Below are 5,135 nucleotides of genomic sequence, written 5' to 3'. Positions count from 1 at the left end.
TTAATTCTGTGAATGCCTCCATTGCAGGCTCAGGTTTTATATGTGTGTAAATAAACCATATATCTTAAAGATACCACTGTCTCTGCTGTGCCTCATTCCCAAAAGGAAACACAAACTCTGGGTAAGTGCTTGGAACCCCTGAAATCTTGCACAGCTCAGAGATTGGGGTGGCATGCAACCATATATATTATGTTTACAAAGTTGTGATTCAAATAAGTCATATAAACTTGTAACAAAGAAAAGAAATACAAGAATGGGAAATCCCACCCCCAACCATAATTTCCTCATATATTATCATGATCACCAAAAAGATTACAACAAGTAAATAAGGGTCATCAGCACAATCTTAGCTTCAATATGCACAGCTACCTGGAGACCTGTGTTAATTCTCTTTCCACAGAATAAGATAAGATGAGCTTTAAGGCTGACCTTGGGTCTCACTGTCTGTGTCATGCCTAAGACCACTAGACATATAACCCCCAAAGGATCATGCATCTTGAACAGCTATATGACTGGGAGAAAGATGGGGGAGAAGCCACCAAGTTTATACTACAAAGCCAGGATGCATTCCCACCCAAAAATACACATTTTCTTTTGTTGGTTGACCTCAGCAGTGGATGGGGTGGTGGTGACATGGCATTCAGCTAACCCCTGGTTGGTTGTGTCACTGCTGCTTACCGAGGATGGGATGGTGCAAACACATCAGTGGAGCCAATTTGGTGCTCCCATTGGTGCATTGGCTGCCTTGCCACCCCTTGCCCCTCTCCTCTGGCACTGTGGTCTAAACTACTGAGCCCCTTGTGCTTGCTGATCAGAAGGTCAGAGGTTTGAATCCCCACAACTGGGTGAGCTCCCGTTCCTCTGTCCCAGCTCCTCCTGCCAAGCTAGCAGTTCAAAAGCATACCAGTGCAAGTAGATAAATAGGTACCACTGCGGCGGGAAGGTAAGCAACGTTTCTGTGCACTCTGGTTTCCATCATGGTGTTCCATTGCACCAGAAGCGGTATAGTCATGCTGGCCACATGACCTAGAAAGCTGTCTGTGGACAGATGCCAGCTCCCTCAGCCTGAAAGCAAGATGAGCGCTGCGACCTCATAGTCACCATAGTCACTTAACCATCCAGGTGTCCTTTACCTTTTTTTTTAACCTTACCTAGTAAGCAGCAGCAACATGCCTAGAGGTCAGGTGAGCACTGCGGCTGCCCCACCATGACACCTGTTATTGGTCATTCCTGTATTATCATTTCAGGTGAAAAACAATACGGAATATGCTACATGCCACTACCATGGCAAATGGTGTAGGTGTTGGCTTGCAAATCCAGGACCAATGGCCACCAAGACATTGTTCAGCTTCCCAGTTGGGACAGACAACACACCTTTTATTTAATGTTGCCTTGTTAATTAGACATCTGATTGCTTTTGCACTGTCCATTTGCAGTTTCTGTCACACATTTTGGATCAGCCCCTGTCTACTGCCCGTGGTAGTAAACAATAGCTTATTTTTCACTTAATCTCTAAAAATAATTTCAGCAGTCTTTTGGCCACCACCCCATGAGTTTTGAGGGTGGTGAAGTGCAGGCAGGGTCAGGATCACATATAAACACCGTCCAAGGGTTGTGCTTGTTCTCATGTTGATTTCTCATTCAGCTGGACTAGCAAGTTCAGCACATATAGCACAGCAACTCTTTACAGTATGAGTAATAGTGATGTGCGCTGTTCCTCCTACCTTCTCCACTAGATACTGCTCCTGCATTTCCCATGCGATGCTGTTGCTAACAGAGCCTCTGATAGTGTCTTGTCTAGTGATGGGGGGGGGGATTTCAATTCAGGTCATATATAAAGGTGAATTTATCAAATTCACACTTTCCAAAACAGTATGAGAACCAAAACACAGCTATCTGTTGAATTTTGCACTTCTCTGAATTTTGGGGTGCATTTCTGCAACTAAAGAATGTTTACAAACATGCACATTTTAGGGGACATTGCTTGCAAAAATGTGGTGTCAAAGCTGCATGAACATGAGCATTAGGAGAAATTCACACTAAAACACTGAGAGATTTTCATGAAGTTTGTTGTTGTTTTTTTAATCACAAATTGCTGCAGAAAGGTGGGGAACTGAATTTAAAATTGGATAAATGAGAAGTTGAGAGAGAGCTGAAATTGACAGAACCGCCCATCACTAGCCTTGACTGTTCCTACTGTGCTGCAGTCTAACTCTCCATCCAAAGGACATCCTTGATGTATCTGAAGTGCGCTCTCACGTGCCTTTTCAGGGCTGATTCACACTCGCATATCTCCCACTTGCTGCAGCGGAAAGACTATGTTTGATTCACCAAAGCTGTCAGCAGCCGGAGTCATGCCTAGGTCAGCAATAAAAGAAGGCACTAAATGTCATGTGAAGGTAGCTCTTTATTCAAGGCTTTCTACTCAGCATGGGCTATGACCAAGCCAAAGCTCTCATAAAACAATGTGTAGTAGACACTGAGCGCCAATTGGATCTAGCCTGGACTCCAACTTTTATTGCCAATGAATCCTCCAGGTACTCTGCTTACCCTATGGCATATCTAGCTAAGTCCCTAAGCACCAGAGGGCCTTTACCTTGGCTCTATCTCATGCCCTCGCCTGGGCTGTCCTTGAAGGCTGATACAGGAAGATTGCTTACCCGGAGAGACAATGCCCCTGTGACTCTGGTCATATGGAAACAACAGAGCGTGTGCTTCTATAGTGCCTGTATTACAGAGACATTCATACTAGCTTCATCTTACCATTACTGCATAAGTACCCAGGGTTCTTGAAGCTACCAACATGAGTTTCACCAAACTGCGGGAGGCAGTGGAAGACAGAAGTGCCTGGTGTGCTCTGGTCCATGGGGTCACGAAGAGTCGGACACGACTAAACGACTAAACAACAACACCACCCAGGGTGCACAGGACAATTCTATACCTTCTTGCGGCTTTCAGATACCAACCTTGCTACAACATACAATGTTGCCAGATTCGGCACAGCAGCGCTCAAAATTCGTCGGACGATGACCCGTGCCACAAACTAGATTAATGAGCACTCCTATCAGAGTGCTCTGTAGACTGATAGCTATAGTCTTATATATATTAATCTCTTACAATCTGCCACTCCTGTCTAATGTTCCCAATGCTTCTTTTAGACTTTCCTTGCTTCCTTTAGATTCTTATAGACTTGTTATTCTTTTTAGTTTTTCAAACCGTTTTTCAGATTTTAAATGACTGTACCCCCCCTTCCTTATGCTGGTCTATGACTGTAATAAAGATTTGATTCGATTCAAGGAAACAAAACTGTTCAGTTCTTAGTGGTCACAACATCCCTTCCCTTCCCTTCCCTTCCCTTCCCTTCCCTTCCCTTCCCTTCCCTTCCCTTCCCTTCCCTTCCCTTCCCAGGAGGTCTTGCCGCAATGAAGCAGTTGCGAGGACTGAAGGTCCCCTCCTTCCAACTGTTATCTAAGGCTCCTCTCCCACATCCTCCCTCAGCAGCCTAAGACTTTGTTGTCTTGCCTCTCATTGCTTCACCTTCTTCATTCCTCTGTGTGTTCCAGGGGACCGGGGGGGGGGGGAGCTGGTTGCAGAAGGAGAGGAAGGGGAAGACTGTCTGGCCTTTTCAGCAGCCTGCTTCATCTCTGTCTCCAGCCCCACGTCCTTTCCTGCTTCTGAGTCTGGATTACCCCGTGCCACAGCCTCTTCCTGCCCACTAAACCAGGGGTTGGCAAGGTTTACCTCGCCTGCGCCACTTCACTCCAGCGGAGATCCCTCTGTGAACCAGATTGCTTGTGCTCTTGAGCATGTGTGCCTGCGATTTCCGGCGTCTGCGCAGACATGATTTCCAGCGCCGCGGAAGCAAGTCCCTGCACTGCGCTGTGCTGTGCTGGCGGCTTGGTTCGTGGGCGGTTCGTGGGCCGGTTAAACGACCCCTGTGGGTCGCTTGTGGCCCATGGGCCTTAGGTTGCCGACCCCTGCACTAAACCCTGCTGCTGCTTCTGACACTGCAAAGCCTGTTGCCTTTTCAGCTTCTTCCACCTCTTCCTCCCAGTCTGCTCCCTCTGACCATAGATCGTTGTCCCACCACCAAACCCCTGGCTCTGAGCTGCTTTCCCTGGAAGTACCCTTGGGGGTTCCTCAGCTTTTGCCTTCTTCCACTGCCATTCCATGACAAAGGAAGAAGCTTTCCCATTTGCCCCTCTTATAAGGAGGAGCTGCTGTTCGAGGATTTACTATAGCTTCCTGACATTTGCGGGGTGGGTGCGTGGGAACTGACCTTTGCCTTAGGCAGAAGGAATCAAGTATTTGGCTTTCAGTTGTTGGTTTGATAAGATAAGAGTATTTTCCCCTTAAACTTTTTACAATTTAATTTTTTTGCCTGGCATTTTGTATCTGTGTTAAGCTTTGTGGGTCCTTTTTGCCAGAAGGTGGGCATAGGAACAAACTACAGCGGTGCCTCGGGTTACAGACGCTTCAGGTTACAGACTCCACTAACCCAGAAATAGTACCTTGGGTTAAGAACTTTGCTTCAGGATGGGAACAGAAATCGTGTGGTGGCGGCACAGTGGCAGCAGGAGGCCCCATTAGCTAAAGTGGTGCTTCAGGTTAAGAACAGTTTCAGGTTAAGAACAGCCCTTCGGAATGAATTAAGTTCTTAACCCGAGGTACCACTGTATAGTACACAGCCATACCATATATTTAAACCACATGGTTTCTCCCCAAATAATCCTGGGGAACTGAGTTTGTTATGGGTGCTGGGAGGTGTACCTGTTAGGGGTAAACTATTGTTCCCAGGATTCCTTGGGGGAAGCCACGTGGTTTAAATATGTGTTAAATGTATGTTGCAACTGTGTCCTAATTGAGCAACTGGTTGCATTTGTGAATGAGCCATCATAACAGGTAAAACAGTCACATCACGTAACCCACAATGCTTTTCAATTAAGTCAGTACACACTTTCAGGTACAGTCATCAAGCACTGAGTAATAAAATGATGTACATGCACATGTAAGAAACTGAATGTAAAATGGTCATCCTAGTTTTGCTGTCCTATTCAAGAATGGCAAAATCCGGGGGGGGGGGGCACTTCAGATTTTTTTGAGAAGAGACAGCACATGTTTGTGTTTGTGTGTGT

This window comes from Podarcis muralis, chromosome 1 (assembly GCF_964188315.1).
Source record: "Podarcis muralis chromosome 1, rPodMur119.hap1.1, whole genome shotgun sequence".
Taxonomy (NCBI): Eukaryota; Metazoa; Chordata; class Lepidosauria; order Squamata; family Lacertidae; genus Podarcis; species Podarcis muralis.
This window is presented reverse-complemented; position numbering follows the sequence as displayed.